The sequence below is a fragment of the Ornithorhynchus anatinus genome, chromosome 1 (genome assembly GCF_004115215.2).
Source record: "Ornithorhynchus anatinus isolate Pmale09 chromosome 1, mOrnAna1.pri.v4, whole genome shotgun sequence".
Classification (NCBI taxonomy): Eukaryota; Metazoa; Chordata; class Mammalia; order Monotremata; family Ornithorhynchidae; genus Ornithorhynchus; species Ornithorhynchus anatinus.
In genome coordinates, this window is record NC_041728.1 from 13,438,918 (window position 1) to 13,461,562 (window position 22,645).

The 22,645-nt window shown below is 39.6% G+C and overlaps 1 non-coding gene across 1 annotated transcript; it reads right to left on the bottom strand.

Annotated features, from left to right (window-relative positions):
• Positions 1-8,915: 8,915 nt before the first annotated feature.
• On the bottom strand, positions 8,916-9,051 carry LOC114817278. The gene has a single exon (XR_003765135.1). It is a non-coding gene; the product is annotated as a small nucleolar RNA SNORA7 (small nucleolar RNA).
• Positions 9,052-22,645: the final 13,594 nt, after the last annotated feature.

Genomic DNA, 22,645 nt, shown 5'->3' on the forward strand with positions numbered 1-22,645 from the left:
CTGAAAACAGCACACCCCAGGGATGCATACAGCATCCCATGATACATGCAACCCACAGATAGCTGGTAGAGCTTGATCCCTTACCCAGATTACAGATATAGCACAATCCAGACAATCCAAGGACAACGTTGCTGTGGTTTGAGACCTTGACGATGCATCATAACGAGATTTCAAAACAGAGAGAAGTTTATGATCTTTTCATCAGCAGCTAAAATTTGGGAGTTAAGAAGTAATATTTCAATTTTTAGAAGACACACATTTACAATAATGATCGAAGACCGTGAGGAAAGAGAGTCCAAAGATATGGAGATGTTTTTCAGAAGGAATTAGCCAGCCACAAGGTAGGAATAGTAGAAACAGTATTAGCAGTGATAGTAGGAGGTATTTATTGATTTCTCATGTGATATGGTACTGGCACTGTACAGGGATATGGGAAATAGAAGCAGCATGGCCTAGGAGAAAAAGCACAGGCTTGGGAGTCAAAAAACATGATTTCTAATCCCAACTTCACCACTTGTCTGCTGTGTGACCTTGGTCAAGTCACTTAACTTCTCAGGGCCTCAGTTAACTCATCTGTAAAATGGGGATGAAGACTGTGAGCCCCATGTGGGACACGGACTGTATCCAACCTGATAAGCTTGTATCTACCCCAGCACTTAGAACAGTACCCGGCACATACTAAACCCTTAACAAATACCATAAAAAAGTACAGAATAAAGAAGGGACATGTTCCCTGCCCACAAAGAGCTTACACTCTAATAGAGAAGACAAACATAACATAATTATTAGACTGTTCAAAATAAATAAGTGAATAAATAATATAGATAGAAGATACTTCATAAAACAAAAAGAAGGTTGTTGCTCAACACATATTGGATAAATTATTTTCTAAAATTGGAAAACAGCTATCACAATCAGCAGAACAAGGTTTCACTTTTGCAGCCTACAGTAAAAGTTCATAAGTTCACTCATCCTCTTCATTTAATGTGATATTATGCTTTGAATTTATTTAACAATGATTAACAATTGTTCGTCAATTCTTATTGTAACAGCGTACTGCACACATGGAAGGTTCTTATTATTATTCCAGATGTGGTGGAATGAATCCCAAATTATAACGTGGAAGTCTATGGCAAAATTTACCCTACAATGCAGCCATTTGTCATGCACCTGCATTTTCAAGGACCATAATTCCACCATGTCAAAAAGTGAGTCTTCCCTGGATCATGGAAGTTGAAGAGACAGGAGAGGAAGGGCCACGTTCAGAGAGCAGGGAAACAGGAAAGCCCTGAGAGCATGGGAGGGAAATAAAGGAGAAGAGGGTGTTGGCAGGGAAATTTTTACGGTGTCATTTTCACCTACATTCATTCAATAGTATTTATTGAGAGCTTACTATGTGCAGAGCACTGTACTAAGTGCTTGGAATGTACAATTCGGCAACAGATAGAGACAATCCCTGTCCAATGACGGGCTCACAGTCTAATCGGCACCTACATCTAAGGAAGGGTGACTCAAAATTATGCAACTTGACAAATTACACTTGATTCTATGGGAAAATGTCCTCTATGTGACAGTTGTTCACAACTCATCGATGTATTTGAGCATCATGGCCGTATTAATTAATTAATGACAGTATTTGTGAAGTGCTTACTCTATGCCAAGCACTGTTCTAAGCACTGGGGTAGATACAAGATAATCAGGTTGTCCCACGTGGGGCTCACAGTGTTAATCGCCATTTTACAGATGAGATAACTGAGGCACCGAGAAGTTAAGTGAATTGCTCAAAGTCACACAGCTGACAAGTGGCAGAGGTGGGATTAGAACTCAAGACCTCTGTCTCCCAAGCCCGTGCTTTTTGCACTAAGCCAAGCTGCTTCTCATTCATTCAATAGTATTTATTGAGCGCTTACTATGTGCAGAGCACTGTACTAAGCGCTTGGAATGAACAAGTCGGCAACAGATAGAGACAGTCCCTGCCGTTTGACGGGCTCCACGTAGAGAAGTATCATAGGGTGAGCCTTTAAGAGAGAAAGTCCTTGGTATAGGCTGACTGACAGTTGACCCTGAGATATCTATGGGCAGCCAATACTCCAGTTCCAGAGAGTATCCATGGCAACACACTCCAGTCAAGGAGCACTGGGGAGCAGTCCAGAGAATTACCCTTAAGCAATTCTCCACTCCAGGAAAACCCCCTCAAGACCATGTAAAACAGCATGCACTATTGGAAAGAGCATGGACCTGACAGTCAAAGGACCTGTAAACCATGGCTCCACCATGACCCTGCTGTGTGACCTTGGGCAGGTCATTTAATTTCTCTGTATCACAGTTACCTTATCTGTAAAATGGAGATTAAATCCCACTTCCTCCAATTTAGACTGTGAAGTCCATGTGGAAGAGGAACTGTGTCCAACCTAATAAAAGTGCATCTACCCCAGCACTTAGAACAGTGCTTGGTTCTTGATAATTGATACTTGAACAGTTCCTCTGCCCCCTGTACTCCACAGAAACTGCTCTCTCAAAAGTCACCAATGACCTCGTTGCCAAACTCACCGGCCTCTTCTCTATCCCAATCTTCCTCGACCACTCAGCCACCTTCAACGCTGTTGACCACCTCCTTCTCCTAGAAACTTTATCATTGGATTCATGGACACCATCCTCTCCTGGTTGTCCTCCTATCTCTCTGGCTGCTCCTTCTTCATCTCTTTGGTGGGCACTTCCTCTGCCTCCCACCCTTGAAATGTGGGAGGCCCTCAAGGCTCAGCTCTGAGTCCCCTCTTATTCTCCCTTTACACCATTCTTTTGGTGAACTCATTCGCATCCATGGCTTCAACTACCATCTTTATGTGGATGATTCCCAAATCTACATCTCCAGTCCTTGTCTCTCTCATGCTCTTTGGGCTCACATTTCCTTCTTCCTTCAGGACATCTCAACTTGGGTGCCCCACTGACACGTCAAAGTTGAGTTCAAATCAGAACTCCTGTCTTCCCATCTGAACCCTGTCCTCCCCCTGACTTTTCCATCGTTGTAGAGAAAATCACCATCCTTTCTGTCTTGACTCATCTCTCTTATTCCACCCACATATTCAGCCTGTAACTAAATCCCATTGGTTCTACGTTCACAACATTGCTGAAATCTGCCCTTTCCGCTCCACCTAAACTACTACCAAGCTAATCAAAGCATTTTTTCTAGCACGACTTGACTTCTGCATCTGCTTCCTTGCTGACTTCCTAGATTAATGGCTCTCCCTACTCCATTTCATTCTGTTGCATAGTTAAAGTTTCAACAAAAGTGTTCAGTCCATGTATCCCCACTCCTCAAGGACCTCCAGTAGCTGGCATCCACCTCTGCATAAAACAGAGAGTCCTTATGATCGGTTTTAAAGCACTCAGTCAGCTTGCCCCATCCTACCTCATCTCACTGACATTGTACTACAGCCCAGCCTGCACACTACGCTCTTCTATCTCAGGCTTACTCACTGTCCCCTGATCTTATCTATCTCACCAGCAACCCCTTTCCCACATTCTCTCCCTAGTATGGAACTCCCCCTCCATATACACCAGACCACCACTCTTCCCACATTCAAAGCATTACAAAGGTCATATTTTCTCTAAGAGGCCTTCCCTGATTTGAGAGTCTTCCCACTCCCAACCCCAAATACTTACATAAATATCTTGAAATCATATATTATAAATCATTTATTTATATTATTTTCTTTTCCTATGTCCAGACTATAGCCTTGTTAAGGGCAGGGAACATATCTGCTAATCCTACTGAACTGCACTCTTCTAAGCACTTAAAATAGTGTACTACTTATAGTAAATGCTCATTAAATATCAGATTGAAGAATGGATTGATAGCTCTGCACTCAATAAGCGCTCAATAAATATGATGGATTGATTGACACACAGTAAGTGCTTAAAATATACCATTAAAAAGGACCACTCCCCTTAGCCCTGTGAAGAGAAAATTGGGTGGAATCCTTCATGAAATGAGATAGTTATAAGGCCTATTTCCTCCCAGTAGAACGAATAAAATTGCTCACTTTTGGGAAGTATATTAACTGGTTCAGTCCAGAAGGGCACAGTTTAATTAATTACCTCTTGAAATGCCCTATATTTAGCAAGATGCCTATTCCAGAATACTAAATAAAAGAGCTGTAGTCATTTGAAAGCATTAATGCAATTCCAGAAAGTGAACTATGGATTCCCTTCCCACCAGCAGTAAATAGTCTGATGTTTTTAAATTGCTTTAAAGTGCAATTATCCTTCCAACTCTGCCACTTATTCTGCCTTGTAACTCACACTTCCACTTTCTAGTGCACAAAAATCAGTTGACTAATGTTTGTCTGGTGTGGAAATATTTTCTGAACTTATTTGCTGACGAGTGCATAGTTGTTTGGATATTCTTCCATTCTCCTGCTCCTTTGAGGTGGTAAATGCTGAAAGAACAACTATTTGCTCATCAGATCCTACAGAAACAAATTCTGATCATGGTGCATGGAGATCCCAGGAAGGGAGGAGAAACATGGCCAAGTGAAAAGATAATGGGTCTGGGAATCAGAGGACCTGGATTCTAGTTCCATGTCCGCCACTGTTGTGTGAACTTGGACAAGTCACTTCAATTCTCTGTACCTCAGCTCTCTCATCAGTAAAATGAGGATTAAGATGGTGAACCCCTTGTGGAACATGAACTGTGTCCAAGCTGATTAATTTGTATCCACCCCAGCACTTAGTACAGTACCTGGTACATAGTAAGCACTTGACAAATGCCATTAAAAAAAAAATCCCAGCTCTACCACATCTGCTGTGTGACCTTGGGAAAGTCACAACTTTGCTGTCATTTACCTGATCTGTAAAATGGGGATTAAGACTGTGACCCCATTTAGGACAGGGGATTGGTGTCTAGCTAAGATACTTTGTATGTACTTTAGCACTTAGTAAGGTGACTGGCATCTAGTAAGCATTTAACAAATGCCATTTAAAAAGAGAGAGAGGTCCTTATTGCAGATAACCAGGGGAATTGAACTGCTAGAGAGATGGAAAAAAGAAGCCTTGCAGCTTGCTTGGGAGGGGAAATAGGAATCTCCTTAGGTCTGGGTTTGGGCAGCTTCCCAGAAGGGGAATGATTCCCCTAGGAGTAAAATTGGGACACGAATAAGGAAATCTGCAATTTCTGCACAATTACCATTCCATTGATTGTACAGAGGTTGTCCCTACAATCACTTTCAGCAGCAGCATTCATTTAGTTCTTACAGTGGGAAAAGGATTATACTAGGTGCTTGGCTACATACAAAAAACACATTCTCTTCTCTCTAGGAATCCACAGTCAATTGGAGGAGCTTTCCACCTGACTCAGTTTCCAAAGCACCAGAAAAGTTGGTCAGCAAATGGCTGTGTGGGTTTCTGAATTATTTGGGGACTTGAATTTTGAGGAGTACAGCTTCACCCTGCCACACCCCTCCCCTCCATCAGTGTCCTCCTAAAAAGCCACTTTTTCTGTGAGATATTCCCTAGGGAATCTCCCTGTTATTCCTGTAATGATGTCATCTCAAACACTATCATAGTAGAAGTAGTTGGAGCATCTGTATTGTAATTGTGTGTGTGTGTATATGTGTATGTGTATATGTGCTTGTTTTCAAAGAAGACACCAATGCTGGTGAACTTCACCTTTGAGTATACGTGTGTCTTTGTGTGTGTAGGTAGAAGTAATTGTAATGTAATAGCACCTGAACTGAGCACCTGCAAAAGTACAACAGGAGCACAGGATACATTCTGTGACTCTCTGTTTGTTCATGTTACTGATTTACAGGATTTAGACACGTGTGTATTGATGAAGTCTATTTTTGTATTATTTGAAATGCTCTATATCTACTATCTCTATTGTAAATCCCTTGAGAACAGGGGTTACATTTCACCCACTTTATGAATGTTCCTAATCACCCAGGACAGTGTTCTGCACACAATAAGGCCTTAATAAATCTTCTGATGATAATGTCTAAACAAAGTGGCTTCCAGCAAAGGATTTATCAAAATCCTAATGTTACTCCACTCTGGTATCACTTGTCATATCCTAATTAATGGGGATTTATATGATCCTTTCTCATTACCAAAACGCTAAAACAAGGTTGAATAGTAGGTCTAATTTAGTTCAGCTGACTATATGCAGTGAGTGGTAGCATGCTCTAGTATAAAGACTATATGCCTGAAAGTGGGGAGACCTGGATTTTCTCCACTATGCTAGTCCAGAGTTTCTTAATCTCTAAAATAGGGATAATTAGACCTACCTTTCCCTACTTATGTGTGAAAACACATAAATAATCTGTGTGAAAGTCCTATGTGAAAAGGGGCTCAAAAATTGAGGAATTCTTTTTTTTTTTTTTTTTACAAGTTCCATGTTTGAGGACATAAGGAATCTGACATCAGATATTAGTTCACTATTCTTTATCTGTGAGAAAATTCATAATAGCATCCAATCACTAAACTACATGTACTAGAAGTACACATGCAAGCACACACGTAGCAGAGTACTAGTAGTTGTAGTCATTGCATTAATAATAGTATAGATAATAAGAATATCTATCAAGCATGCCCATACAGTTCAGTGTACCATAATAAGCGCTAGGGAAATTTAGAATAAAGAAGTGACATGGTTCTGGCTCACTGTGAGCTTACATTCTAACGGAGGAGACAAACGTGAAAATAATTTTTAAAAAGCAAAGATGGCATTGCTCATGCACTTACTGGGTGCAAAGCACTGTACTAAGTCCTTTTTCTACATGGAGTAGAAAATAAAATAAATACTTGAATGTATAATTGAATCAAAATATATGCAAAAATGCTGAGATTGGGTACAAAGTTTATGGTAGAGGTGGCTTATGGATTTGTATGGAATAGGGTACTGGAGAGATACTTATCACCTCCTTTTCATTAAATTGTTACATGTTAAAATTGCCTAAACAAAACAACAGCTTCACAGAAGTCTGTCCCTATTAAATCTACAACCAAGGAGTTCCAGTGGTGACCCACACTTGTGTGTTATCACTGAATTCTGCTACTCTGGCAGCAATTTTCCAATGACAAGATAAGCAAAGAGTGAGAGGGTGGAATCAAGGTCCTGGTGTTCTTTAGGAGGCATTAGCATACCAAACTGCAATGGGGCATTTTCCAAACAAATCCAGGGACAGCACTTAGTTTTGTGTCACAATAAAATTCTTTAGTCTCATTAGAGGAATGACATGAGTGGACTATAAACAATTTTGGTTTTCTATAATGTACAGTGCTCTACAGACTCTGCAAAGTGGTTCATAGCCTTTATAGTGTCTTGTATTAATGCCTACAGAGCCTTATTACCAATATATCCCCATTAGACTGTAAACCTTTTGAAACGAGGAACAGTGTTTTACATTTTGAGTTGTCTCTGATGCTCAGTTCTAGCATAATGCATGCTCAGAACAGGTGTTTTGGCTAGGAAGTTAAGAAATTAGGGAACACTTGTCTGACAACACGAGTCTTTTTGGATACAGTGAATTGTGGTGTGAGAAGGCACATCTTGTATTCCTGTGCACACAACTGAAAAGGTGAGTAGTACAATGTGAGTTTACCTTAATTTAGGATTTTGCAAGAATGTGACCCTGTATCCTAGAAGATCTTGGTGCACTTGACATAAAGTGCATACAGTAACGTCTGTTGTTGATGATGATGATACCGGTGTCACCATTTATCCATATTACTTTCTGTAATATCTGTACTTTCTGTACTTTCCCTTTAGACTATGAGCTCATTATGCGTAGAGAATATGTCTGCTAATTATTTTGTATTGTGCTCTCCCAAGCCATTAGTTCAGTGCTCTACTCATAGTAAGTGCTAAATAAAGACAACTGATTGACTGATTGCAACCCCAAAGTACTCTTTCATGGACTTTTCCTTATATCCCTAACCTTTATGAGATGGAGGAAATTTTTGAAAGTCCAAGAGTGTGGTTATAACTGCATCTTTCAAGTCGCTGCTTGCATCCGCAAGGGTGGCTCTATAGAATAGATTTAATAAAATTGGCCCCATTACACAATCTTGATTTTCTCCTATGGTGATGGGGACAAAGTCAGGCCCAACTGTTAGTATAATCAAGGAGAAGCCTTAGGATCTTGGTAAAATTCTAAGGGCAGTCAAACCTGGATAATAACCATAAGGGCTCTAATTCACTAAAAGTGACAAACATTTATAAAGGAAGAGCAAAGATAGATCCTTATCTTGTGGAGTTTTCAATCTCATGGGAGCGCCAGGTTAAATACAAATTCTCAAATAGACAAATCCATACTAAACAAGAATATCAGAACATCAGACAAGGGGAGAGTAAGGCAAAGGATAAAATGATGAGTCCATATCTGTACTCTAGAGAAAAGTAATCTTGAAATTATAGTGGAACATTCCCTGAACCGCAATAGTAAACTGTTGCTAAAAGTCAGCATGACAGTGCTTTGCACACAGTAAGTGCTCAATAAATATGACTGAATGAATGAATGGATGACTGAGAGCTTTAAAATCCATTAAACTACTGTGAGATTAGCTGAAGAGGATGTGGTTCTTGATTGTAGAGCTCTTGAGAACCCTCTTCTTTTGAGGAAATTTTAGGTGAATAGATAAAGAATGATATCTTTACATCACAATCTAGGCATTCAGAGATAAGCATTGATTGTCTTGTTTTATGCTGCAGTCGTCTAAACCCATAGCAATGACATGGACACATCTCTCCCAGAAAGCCCCACCTCCATATACAATCGTTCTGGTACTGGATCCAGAGTTTTCCTGGTAAAAATACAGAGATTGTTTACCACTGACTCCTTCTGTGCAGTCAACTTGAGTCTCCACCCGTGACTCTCTCCCATGCCGCCGCTGCTCTCCAACACAGGTGAGTTTTGATTTGTAGCAGATTGCCTTCCACTCGCTAGCCACTGCCCAAGCTAGAAATGGAATGGACGTCTCCGCTACACTGTCCTTCCTGTAGTCAAAACTGGTAAAGTACTGGAAACTCTCCAGGTGTGACCCTGAGAGGGGAAGCCTTGATTACCTTTTTTTAATTTGAAAGAATTTTGTAGGAATATCACTTCAGGAACTGAATATAAATTTACAATAAACCTTTTTAAATATAGTCATCTTTGTTTTAACGCAGCAGTTGTTTTAATGAAGAATTTTCTCTTCACTCGCATTTATTGAGCTTCTATTATGTGCAGAGCACTGTACTAAGCACAGGGAGAGTACAGTACAACAGAATTAGCAGACACATTCTCTGTGCATAATGATCTCACCTGGAAATTGTGTTATAGAAACCAGTGATTCAGTAGAGAAGCAATGTGGCTCAGTGGAATGAGCACGGGCTTGGGAGTCTGGGAGTCAGAGGTCATGGGTATGAATCCCGGCTCTGCCACTTGTCAGCTGTGTGATTGTGGGCAAGTTACTTAACTTCTCTGTGCCTCAGTTCCCTCATCTGTAAAATGGGGATTAAGACTGTGAGCCTCACGTGGGACAATCTGATTACCCTGTATCTACCCCAGCGCTTAGAACAGTGCACATAGTACACTGCACATAGTAAGCGCTTAACAAATATCAACATTATTATTATTATTATTAGGAATGAATGGGTTAGGAGCATATGACTCAAGATATCACCATGTCTGCTATTTTTTATCTGTATTCATGTATCATTGTTTTGTCTAACACTAACAATGATTTACACCCTTGCTATTCATTGTTATTTTACACCATCAAATAATGTAAAACTGCAAAACACAAAGGACTGTACAGTTTGGTGAGCCTGAGACAGGGAGTAAGGAGCAGAGTAGCATCACATTTTGACCGCTCGTACACAAGTCACAACCATTTCTTCCTATATCATTTGCTAACTACTTGGCCGTATTTACCATAGATTCTGTTTACTGGCATGTTTGTGTTGTAGGAAGGATGTTCCCTGGTTTTTCCACAATATTATATTCCAAATTATGTAATGAAAACAGGAGTTGAAAGAGAATTGACTGAATGCAAAGCTGCCACACCAGTTTCAAAATAGGTTATAAAAGTGCCAATTTAAGAAGATGTCTTACCACAGACTATCAGGGAAGCTGTGCCAAATAGAAAGTGGATCTTCTAACTATACCTCTTTCTCAATTTTCCTGCCTCCAGCATCATACTCAAGGTGTTCCACAAGGCTGGAATCCCTCCCCGACTCCATTCCTAATCTAATAGAACAGTGTTCTGGCTTATTGTGGACAGGGAACACTTCTATCAACTCTGTTGGATTGCACTCTGCACACAGTCAGTGCTCAGTAAATATTTCTGACTGATTCTCCCCACCATTAAAGTCCTCTCAAAATGCTACCTTTACCAACAAGCTTGCCGGCGAGTAAGGTCTTCCAATTAGATTGCCCCCAAACCTATCACATCAACCCATCGTCCACCCTTAACAGTTAGAAATTTATTTGTTCATACTCTTCCTCAGCATACATGTTGGATCAATTGTATAATCGATAATATTATTTATTATTTTTGTTTATTCAACTTTATGGTCAGTGCACTCATTGTAACTAGAATCCAATTAAAATACACTGTCTAAGACAAGTTATAAATGCATTATGGAAATCATGATAATTCAGAGTCTGTGTTGCATACACAATTTAGGTGACTTAAGTGGGAAGACATGACTTTGCCAATGTTGTTTACGGGTCTCCTGGAGTGACAGTTCAATAAACCCAGTGGGAAAGATGGAATCAGTATTGATGGCGAGCAGTTGACTAAACTGACCACATTACATTTTTTAATGCATTTCTTAAGCATTTACTCTGGGTCAAACACTGTTCTAAGCACTGGGCCAGATAAAAGTGAATTAGGTTAGACATGGTCCCTGTCCTTCACGGGCTCACAATCCAAGGAGGAGGGAAAACAGGAGAACCAAGTTATGGAGAAGTTAAGTGACTTGCCCGAGGTCACACAGAAAACATTTGGGAGAGATGGAATTAGAAGCCAGGTCCTCTCACTCCCAGACCCATTCTCTTCCTGCTCGGTCATGAATCAAAAGAATAGGAAAGTAAATGCAAGAATACAAGATATAGTTTTATAAAGCTGGGCTAGGGATGACTCTGTTGAAGACCTAACAGTTTAAAAAAAAACACTTTACTTCTAAATATCCCCTATTCTACTTCTAAGTAAACTTACTGATATATTTGAATAAGTAAAGTGAACCTACCTGTCTCACAAAAATATCATCTGCTTCATAGTGGTATTTTTTATGCTATTTGCTAAGCACTTAGTATGTGTCAAGTACTTTTCCAAGTGCTGGGGTAGATACAAGGTTATCAGGTAGGAACCGATCCCTATCCCACTTGGGGCTCATAGTCTAAGAACAGGTGTTGAATTCCCATTTTACAAGTGAGGAAACTGAGGCACAGAGAAATCAAGTGACTTGTCCAAGGTCACAGAGCAGGCAAGTGATAGAGTCAAAATTAGAACTCAGGTCATCTGGGTCCATGTTCTTTTCACTAGTCCTCACTGCTTCCCCATTTTCACTCATGAAGCCTAAAGCTGGAGCAAATGCCAATCCTAAGAATTTGGCTCCTGCCAGTTTTAAAAGATGACATTTTGCTAATTGCCCTATATTGCCAAAATGAATATTTTTCATCTAAAACTTTTAGCAACCAAAAGCACTTTACCACATATGTAATGGAATTCTGCCAATATTAGTTGTTACAAAAAAAATCGCTGTTGATTCTTTTGTAGGTGTTGTATTTGCTTAACTGCCAAACCTCCTCATCAGTTGCCAACTTGATGTTTGGTGTTTCCTTAATTAAAACTATGTAATTACATTTGCAAACCTGAATAGGAATCAGATTCTAAATCTCCTCTGTGCACAGAACTCCCATTGACTTTAAAGTGTCATAAGATGCTAGGGAAATTCTATCTCTCTTTAGAGTTCATCGTTTAGATACTGCTAAACAATCAGGATTTGCCTGTTTTTTTTCCAAGAATATTACCTCCCTTTTTCAACTCTTTCTGGCTACCTGAAGGCACAATTTCTAGTACCTCCTCTTTGAATCTTCTCACAAAAAAAGCAGAATCTGAACAGGACTATGTCCCATTTAGTCCTTGTAAATAATACTTTTAGAAGAGCAGGGTGACCTATGAAAAGAGTATGGCCCAGAGAGTCAAAAGACCTGGATTCTAATCCCAGCTCTGCCACGTGCCTGCTGTGTGAACTTGGGAAAGTCACTTAACTTTTCTGAGCCTTAGTTACCTTATCTGTAAAATGGGGACACAATAGCTGTTCTCTCTCCTACTTAGGTTGTGAGCTCTGTATGGGAGAGGGACTGTGTCCGACCTAATTATCTTGTATCTTCCTCAGCACTTAAAACAGTGCTTTGCACATAATATTCATAATAATGATGGTATTAGTTAAGCACTTACTATGTGTCAAGCACTGTTCTAAACGGTGGGGTAGATGCAAGCAAATCAGGTTAGACACAGTCCTTGTCCCACATACGGCTCACAGTCTCAATCCCCATTATACAGATGAGGTAACTGAGGCACAGAGAAGGGAAGTGACTTGCCCAGGGTCACACAGCAGACAAGTGGCAGATTAGAACCCATGACCTTCCAACTCCCAGTCCTGTGCTCTATCCACTTTGCCATGACCAATACCACAATTATTATTACTATTATTAAGTCTGGAGAACAATCATTTCCTGATATTTACTGAGTAAGGTACAAATATTGATGTGTATAGAGATGAGGCACTTCTTAGATTTTCCATTTTATAGGTAAACATTAAGACCAAGGGATGGAGAGCCCCTGCTATGGCTGGTTGGAAGAAAATGATGAAGAGCTTGGAAAGCTATTTGCAACAAAGCAGGATGTGCATCAGGAACATCCTGTAGCTCCTCCTGATTATATCAAAACAGAAGCCTGAGGTGGGACATAATAATCAGGTTAAAAACAATGAGGGGGCCACAAATAATAAAAACTATATAAACTGTGGGATTTGTTCAGCACTTGCTATGAGCCACTGAACTAAGTACTGGAGTAGATATAAAATAAAATCAGTCTTTGCCTCTGTTCCACATGGGGCTCAGAATTTAAGGCAGAAAGAAGACAAATATTTTACAGATGAGAGGTTAAGGACTTGCCCAAGGTTAAACAGTAGGCAAGCGGTGGAGCCTATGAGGACCCAGATCTTCTGACTCCAAATCTGAAGATAACCAGGTCCAGATCAAAGATCCTTAGAGAAGCAGCATGGCTCAGTGGAAAGAGCACGGGCTTGGGAGTCAGTGGTCATGGGTTCGAATCCTGGCTCTGCCACTTGTCAGCTGTGTGACTGTGGGCAAGTCACTTCACTTCTCTGTGCCTCAGTTACCTCATCTCTAAAATGGGGATTAAGACTGTGAGCCTCATGTGGGACAACCTGATTACCCTGTATCTTCCCTAGCACTTAGAACAGTGCTCTGCACATAGTAAGCACTTAACATATACCAACATTATCATCATTATTATTATTATTTATTACTGAAGAAACTTTATGTATCCCTACACATCCCAGTGGCATTGCTGGAGAGGGTTTATGGAACAACCTTTATCTCAGGCAATTGGGGAATCCAACAGAGATACCTGAACACCATATTAACACTTCTACATGCCAAACTTTATTAAAGAGGCCCTCCAAGACATGGAAAATTGGACAAAAAGAATTGGAGTCAGCAACCTCTAAAGACAAAACCTTGAAAAATGGAAAACTGCTCAAATCTTAGAGCTATTTTATAGTCAGCTCATAGAGGGCACACACAAGTCAGGGGGTAGAATAAATTATAGAAAGAAATAGTAAAACCTATAATACAATACGACATTAAACTGCCGGGAGACCTCTATAGCAGAGAGATTATCTTGGCTTACAGCCATTGGGAAAGTGAGCCCAATGTTGGGCAGGGTTGTCTCTATTTGTTGCCGAATTGTACTTTCCAAGTCTTTAGAATAGTGCTCTGCACACAGTAAGCACTCAATAAATACGTTTGAATGAATGAATGAATGAATGAATGAATGAATGAATGAATGAATGAGAGGGATAGCTTTTCTTCAACAAGGGCTTCGTGAACATAGCAGTTACAAGGCGCAGGCTATCAGTCAATCAATCAAGCAAGTCAGTCAATAGTACTTATTTAGCACACACTGTGTACAGAGCACTGCAGTAACTGCTTGGGAGAATACAGTAAAATAAAGTTGGTAGACACAATCCCTGTCCAGATGGAGCTCACAGTCTAGCAGGAGATAAAGGTTATGTATGGGACAAATCCATTAATTGATCAAAAGTCTACTCTTAAATTCAGACTCTGTGTCAGGGTGTGCAAACATTCTGATAGTGAGGCAGTATAAATACATCAATACACTAAGCATTGGGAAAATCCAGTGGATTTATGAAATGGTTCTGGACCTGAAAGAACTTTGTTAATGAATTGTACATTGCCTTGATTCTATTTAGTTGCCATTGTTTTTACGAGATGTTCTTCCCTTGACTCTATTTATTGCCATTGTTCTCGTCTGTCCGTCTCCCCCAATTAGACTGTAAGCCCGTCAAACGGCAGGGACTGTCTCTATCTGTTGCCGACTTGTTCATTCCAAGTGCTTAGTACAGTGCTCTGCACATAGTAAGCACTCAATAAATACTATTGAATGAATGAATGAATGAATGAACTTGAAGGAACTAGTATGCAGAAAGCAATTACTTAGGGGAAAGCTTGACAATTTTCCTAAAAAAAATCCTCACAAAGTAGAGACCCACTTCACCTAGCACTTTCTTTTGGTTTAGGGCATTTCCAGAGATACCAGCAGTGACATGCCATTTCAATGTACCCCAACTTCTTATTCAAAAGATGAATTCTGAAAACAGCTAGACAGCATTCATTAAATTGTCACTTCATCACTTGACAAAAACACTTGGTAAAAGATTTTGCTGGTCCCTTTCTTCAAAAAAAATGGCACCTGCCTGTCAACAATGCCGTGGTATACACAGCCTGACAGATTCTGGGAGGAGTGAAAGAAAAACAGACAGAGATAGAGATGGGCCTCATCCTAAGAGGGAAAAAAAAAAGGATGTTGAGAAAAAGAAGGCCGGGAAGAAGAACAAATCTAAAAGCAAGAGTTTTTATAGTCCCACATCTGTAAGATGCATTGCTTGGGTATTTGAAGTTTGGAATTTTAAATTTTATCAACACTCAAAGAAATTGTTCCTGTGTGCTATAAATATTTTAGATGAATAATATACCCAAACAACTTTTCAATAAGGTGCCTTAAGGATGCATGGAAAAAGTTGACCAAAAAAATGCATTTCTGCCATAGTCCCTCCTCTAGATATTAGGGAAGTAGCATGGCTTAGGGCATAGAGCAAGGACCTGGGAATCAGAAGGACCTGGCTTCTAATCCTGGTTCTGCTACATGTCTGGTGGGTAACCTTAGGCAAGTCAATTAAGTTCTCTGTGCCTCAATTATCTCATCTGTAAAAAATGGGCAGTAAGAGTATAAGCACAGTGTGGGACAGGGACTGTTCCCAACCTGATTAACTTGTATCTACCCATGCTTAAAACAGTGCTTGGCACATAGTAAACATTTAACAAGTACCATAATTATTATCTACTCCAGTGCTTCGAACAGTGCTAGGCATATAATAAGCACTTAACACATACCACAATTACTATTATTACTGAGGCACATGGAGCAAGCTGGTGCGAGTTATTACCTCCTCCAAAGCCATTTATTTTAATATTTGTTTCCCCCGTTCATTAAGCCTTCTGATAATGTCTATGAACTCTGATGTATTCTCCCAAACACTCAGTATAGCTCTCTGACCACAGTAGGCATTCAATATATATCAATGAATGATTGAATGATTGTCATCTGGAATATTCCTTGCAGTACCGACTACTGTGATTTAGGAAAGACAAAACGGGGTTGGAGAAAGCTCAGAGAAAAGCAATCAAAGTTATCAGGCAGGGGAAGGTCAAGTAGCTTCTATAGAAAGAATTCCTGAAAAAAAATTGGGACTCTAAAGATACAAAGACTAAGAACCAACATGATTATAGTCTACAAAATCACGATATGCGTTTGGAGAGATTGAACCAAAAGCTGTTGTTCATCAAATCCGATCAAACCAGGACTATGGGGACTCACTGAAACCTGCAGCACACAGGGAACTAAACACAAGACATGATACTGTCCAAAAATATTAGTAAATAATAATAATAATAATAATGATGGCATTTGTTAAGTGCTTACTAGATGCCAAACACTGTTTCAAGCGCTGAATCAAGGGAGTTGTGGAGTAGTACAAAATGGGTTATGAGAGACAATTTTGAGGGTTCAGGAAGTTAATTTGGTGATGTTAGGGGTATATTCATTAATATTAGGGTAACTTTCAAGGAAAGATATCAATCAAATGTATGTATTGAGTGCTTACTGTGGGCAGTGAAACAACAGAGTTGGTAGATAAGTTCCCTGCTCACAATGAGCTTACAACTATCACATAATTCTTCCAGGCAATCTGTTCCACTGTGAAAAACAGAATTCTTGGCTGGATTAAACACTCATTTGATGCAATCTGCTATTTTCAATCAATCAATGAATTGTACTTATTGAGTGCTTACTGTGTGCAGAGCACTGTCTTTAGTGTGTAATAAGTGGTCAATAAAAGCAAATGATCGATTGATGGATTGGAAGAGTACAACAAAACAGAGATGGTAGACAGGTTCCCTGCCCAAGCAAGCTTAATAATAATAACTGTGGTATTTATTAAGCACTTACTATGTGCCAGGCACTGTATTAAGCTCTGGGGTGGATATAAGCAAATTGAGTTGGACACAGTCCCTGTCCCACTAGGGACATACAGTGTTAAATACATGTCAAACTGGTACCCTTTCTGAGCTCAGGTTTTGAGCAACATTTCCAGAAAATGTTTTAAAGCCACAGGGGGTGTAACCCTAACCATCTATAGTGTTCCAGAACTTTAGTGCTTGAGAAGCGGCGTGGCCTAGTGGTAATTTTGCAGTGAGGTAACTGAGGTCCAGAGAAGTTAAAGGTCACACAGCAGAGGAGTGCTGGAGTCAGAATTAGAACCCATGACCTTCTGACTCCCAGGCCCGGGCTCTATCCACTATGCCATGGAGCTTACAGTGAGTCCCTCTGTAGTTCTCAAGGAATATATGTTAATTGGCCAGAGTTCAGCTACAAAGTAGGAGACTTTTACTCTCAATAACAGTCCCTAGGTTTGGGTAAGTGAAGGAGGTGCAGGAAACAAGATTCAACGTAAATATTTACAACAAAGTAGGGAAAAAGACACCTTTTGGAATGGCTAACAAGATTATTTATGACCCTAATCTACATAAGCATTCAAATTTCTCTACAACTCATCACAGATCTCGAGAGATTTTTTTTCCCCCCAAAGAACGCATGTGGTATTTTTCTATATCTAAGGCAATGAAGAAATGAACAAGCATGAAACGTGGAATTAAAATAAAACTACAAAAGATTAAACTGCCTGTTACCAATTTTAACGCTTTGGGAAAAGGAGTGGAAACGTGGCAGAGTTCTCACGGATGAAGAAGAGTGAAACTATAAAACACGAAAGATTAAATTGTTGCCAATTTAAACATACTTCGAAAAATGCTAGGGAAAAAAAACCCCAAATGGTTCAGTTCAATTGCTACATGAACACCAGAAGTAACAGAGACAGCAGAAAAGGAGTCAGAGGTCAGAGCGCTAAAACTAAGAAGCTTGTAATAGCGGCCAAGCAGAAGCCATTTAATTGTAACATGCTTCTTTGTCAAGGTTTCTGCAGGAAGCTATCACAAATCAACAAACTCCATGGCCTGTTTTCTCATTAAAGAATATAAAACATGAAGGGAATGCCCTGTGTGCTCTATCTTTCACTGTAATTTGATGTTACTATGTATCATGTGAACATAAAATGATGAAAAAAATGAATGAAAAGGATTTTGCCAACATAGAGTGTTAAATACATGTCAAACTGGTACCTTTTCTGAGATCAGGTTTTGAATGGCATTTCCTCATAAAGCTTCAGGAAACGTTCCTGCTAAAGGGGGTGTAACGTTAACCTTCTTTAGTGTTTCAGAGCTCCAGTGCTCGAGAAGCAGCATGGCCTAGTGGTAAGTGCAGTGAAACTAGGTGATAATTACAGTTCCAACGCTTGCCTGCTGGGTGACCCTAGACAAGTCACTTAACTTCTCCGAGCCTATAAAACACTGGGGTTCAGATACCTGCTCTCCCACCTCTCTTCTTAGCTTGTGAGCCCCATGTGGGTCAGGGACTTTGTCTAATCTGCTTATATAATAAAAATAATGATGATGATGATAATAATGATATGTGTTCACCACCCATGTGCCACGTACCCTAATGAGGCACAGAGAAGTTGTCATTTGCCCAAGAGTCACATAGCAGGCCAGTGGCAGATCTGAGATTAGAACCCAGGTTCTCTCACTCTCAGGGCTATGCTCTTTCTACTAGGCCACACACTGTTCAGAAGACTGAACAAATGGTGCAAGACTTCAAAGATGCAACCATAATTTCCAACTTCAAAAATAAGTGGACGAGAGCTGACTGTCGAAACTCTAGGGGAATCACCCTGCCTTCCATTTCCAAATCCTTCAAAATAGATAACTGAAAAATAATCCAAAATTCATTACCTGAATCCCAGTGTGGCTTTGAACCAAAATTTAGCTCAGTAGAGATGGTCTTGGCAGCATGACAGAAATATGAGTAATGGGGCAGAATGACACATCAAACCCACTATGTTCTTTTTGTAGACCTTAAAAAAGCACAGATACCATTAACAGACCGGGGTTCTGGCAATTATTACGTTCTGAGAAACTCAGCAAAAACCTTTAGTTTCTCCACAACGCTCATTCACATCAGCATCGAAAGTGACGTCTGACCCTTTCCCCACTACTTTTCGTGGGAAGCAGGGCTCAATTTATTTTTGCCACCATGTTAGAAGAAGCAACAAGGAAGCTGGAATCATATTCTGCTTCAAATCCACTGGGAAACTCTCCTTACACAACAAACTATGAGTACCATACTCAACATCCAACATCAGATGGAATGGCAATGTTACCTACAAGGAGGTCCTGGAACAATCAGCTCACCAACATCGACGTAATCAATGTTCATGACAGCACAACTCTCTATACCTCCATCTTGTCTATTTTACCGCCGACCTCTCATCCATGTCCTGTCTCTGTACTGGAATACCCTCCTTCCTCATATCCGACAATAATTCTCCCCACCTTCAAAGCCCGACTGAAGGCACATTTCTTCCAAGGGACCTTCCCTGACTAAGCCCTCATTTCTTCTTCTCCCATTCCTTTTTGTGTTTCCTTTGCACATGGATTTGGTTGGTCTCTTTATTCACCCCTCCATCAGCCCCACAGCACTTAAATAAATATCCTTAATTTATTTCTTTATATTAACATCTGACTCCCCCTCTGGACTATGAGTTCACTGTGGGCAGGAAATGTGTCTATTTACCGTTACAGTGTACTCTCCCAAGTGCTTAGTAGAGTGCTCTGCACATAGTAAGCACTCAATAAATATGATTGACTGACTAGGAGTAGTAGAAATAATATTTATTAAGTGCTCCTGTGTGCAAAGCATCATACTAAGTTCTGGGGAAAAGTAGACATTAAAAAGACTACCTTTCCTCAAAGATCTTGCAGTCTGTAATTCTGAAAGACATTACTGTGGTATTTGATAAGTACTCACTATTAACCAAGTGCCCTGCAGGAAGCTATCACAAATCAGTAAACTCTGTGGACTGTTTTTCATTAGAGAATACAAAACATAAAGTGAATGCCCTGTGTGCTATTCACATGCTCTATCTTTTACAGTAGTTGGATGTTACTATGCAAAATATGAGCATAATATGAGGACAAATCAAAGATCTTGCAAGCAGTAATTCTGAAAGACTAATTGTGGTATTTGATAAGCACTTACTATATGCCAAGCATCATACTAAGCACTGTAGCAGACATAATGCAATACGATCAAACGCAGTCCCTGTTCCACACGAGACTCAAGTTTAAGAAGGAAGGAGAACAGGTATTTAATCCCAGTTTTACAGATGAGAGAACTGAGACACAAAATAGTTAAGTGACCTGTTCTAGGTCACAAATGTAACATTAAGACCTAACACCATCAGTAGCTTTATGTTCTTGCAAATATAATGCTAATTTAGCTGCCCATAAAAATTTGCAATATGCTTGAACTTATATAAACTGCTGGCCATAGTTGTATACTAAATTCAATCAATTCAATCGTTTCTATGCAGCTGGGCTTGAGAGAGAACAAGAAATCTGAAGTTGAGGTTAGAAAAAAATTAGAGCCTTCTGGAAAATTTACCAAATCAAAAGTCTGAGCGTATCCTCAATCAAGAGACCTGCTAGAACATGTGCTCTTAGAAACACACATAAAAAAGACATGCAGATCATTTTGAACCGCTTTTCAGAATCGGCAAAATGCTATGGGCTTTTCTTGAACCTGAAGAAGAACAAAGCTATATACTGACCTGCCCCTAATAATCCTTACGTACACAAGCAACTTACCCAAGATCACACAGCAGAGGACAGTGAATGTGTCTACCAACTCTGTTGTATTGTATGCTCTCAAGCATTTAGTACACTGCTCTGTAGGCAGTTAGTACTCAATAAATACTACTGCTTAATTGATTTATTTGGGGTAAACAAGGACCCAGGTAGATTGAAGTGGGGTGTAGGGGGAGGGAGGAAGAACTTCTACAAGCAGGATAAATGAAATGATTTCAAGTCACAATGAAGCCAAGACTTAAACGGGGTAACAGATGGGAAACAGCATGGCTAGTGGCTAGAGCACAGGCCCAGGTGTCAGAAGGTCAATGGTTCTCATCTTGGCTTCGCCACTTGTCTGTTGTGTGACACTGGGCAAGTCACTTTACCTCTGCATGCCTGTTACCTCATCTGTAAATGAGGATTGAAACTGTGAGCCCCACGTGGAACAGGGACTGCATCCAACCCAATTTGCTTGTATATACCCCAGTACTTATTATAGTGCTTGGCACATAGTAAGCACTTAACTAATACCATAATTATCATTATTATTATCTGCTGATAATCTAGTAATGTGCACAGGCAGATACATTTACCTTGCATGTGGCAGTTAGAATTGAGGAGCTCATGAAGAGCAAAGGCTCTTAAAGAAGCAGCATTAAAAACTCTTCACTTTCCAACAAAAAAGGTTAACATTTTTCTCTTTACCTTTTCGAAATTTTTTTGGATTAATATGTGTTATGACTAGAAAATTACAGCATGCCTATCAGTCACCCATTTTTACAAATTTAAAATGGTGGAAAACAGAAATGTTTACCTATATGTATGCATATATGTATTCACAACTATGCATAATTATAAATCATAACATGTACATCACAAACCCATCTTACAGTCCTGAAATAGTGAAAAACAGAAATGCTTATAAATAGCAATTTAAACAGAAGAGACCAAGCTGTGGGAACAAGATGAATCAACCACTTACTTCAGAATATTTTAATTAACATTGACCCAAGCAGCAGTTGGAGAGGAGGGAGCTATTGGATGCAGTAATTTCTCTTTTGTAACAAACAAATAATATTAACCTGGCTAATACAATCAATTTTGTCTGCCCATTGGTATAGCATTTTTGGAATCTTCTAAAATGTCTTTCTTTTCTAGTCCTGACTGGCATTTTGCATCTTTTATTTTTATGCCATTATATGTGACATTTTTTAAGAGACATTTCAGGATATTTTTGCTGAAGCACACTCAGTGAGAAGCCCTGGGTTTATTTTATTTCTTATACTAATGCAACATTAGCTCTGCTTTCCTTACAAGAACAAGCACTGGTAGGATGGGTAAAGTTTCTGAAGGCTACTGGCTACACTGTGTCTTTCTTACTCCTCAACAAGGTATTCATTTTTCTTACTTTCCTGTCAGCGCTCCATGATATCCTTCACATCTGTCGGTGCCTTTGCTTTTATTAACAGAAAATACAGCCATAGCTTTAGTGTCATGTGTACTATAAAGACAGGATTTTCAAGAGATTTGACAACTCTCATATTTTCCCAAGTATTCTCAATGTAACACAGAAACAGTTTATTACTGTTAAGTAGTGACTGTCTTCTCAGCTTGAATAATGAAGTCCTCTAGGTCGATATTTTACACAATGATACATTTAAGGAAGCTTTCTTTGGCAGCCTAGCAGTAAAACAATGGATGTCATAACATAGATCTATGTATTATCAATCTTGGATGCCACAGTAATCAATCTAATTCTTGGCACAGAGAAAGTGTAATATCTTATTGAGCTAAATCAAGAATTTCCTTCGACCAAAATGTTTATAAAAGAACCTAATAAAATTATTTACAGAGATGAGCCCAGCTCTGTACAAGGTAGAATAAATTTAACCTTCTCTGAATAGTGCTTACAGCTGCAGGAGATTTACATCTGTTGCCTGGATGCCACATATCTGAGAGGTATAGCAACATCATTTCTGAGGATTACAAAGCAACTCAATAGAATTCCCATTACAAGGTCCAACTAG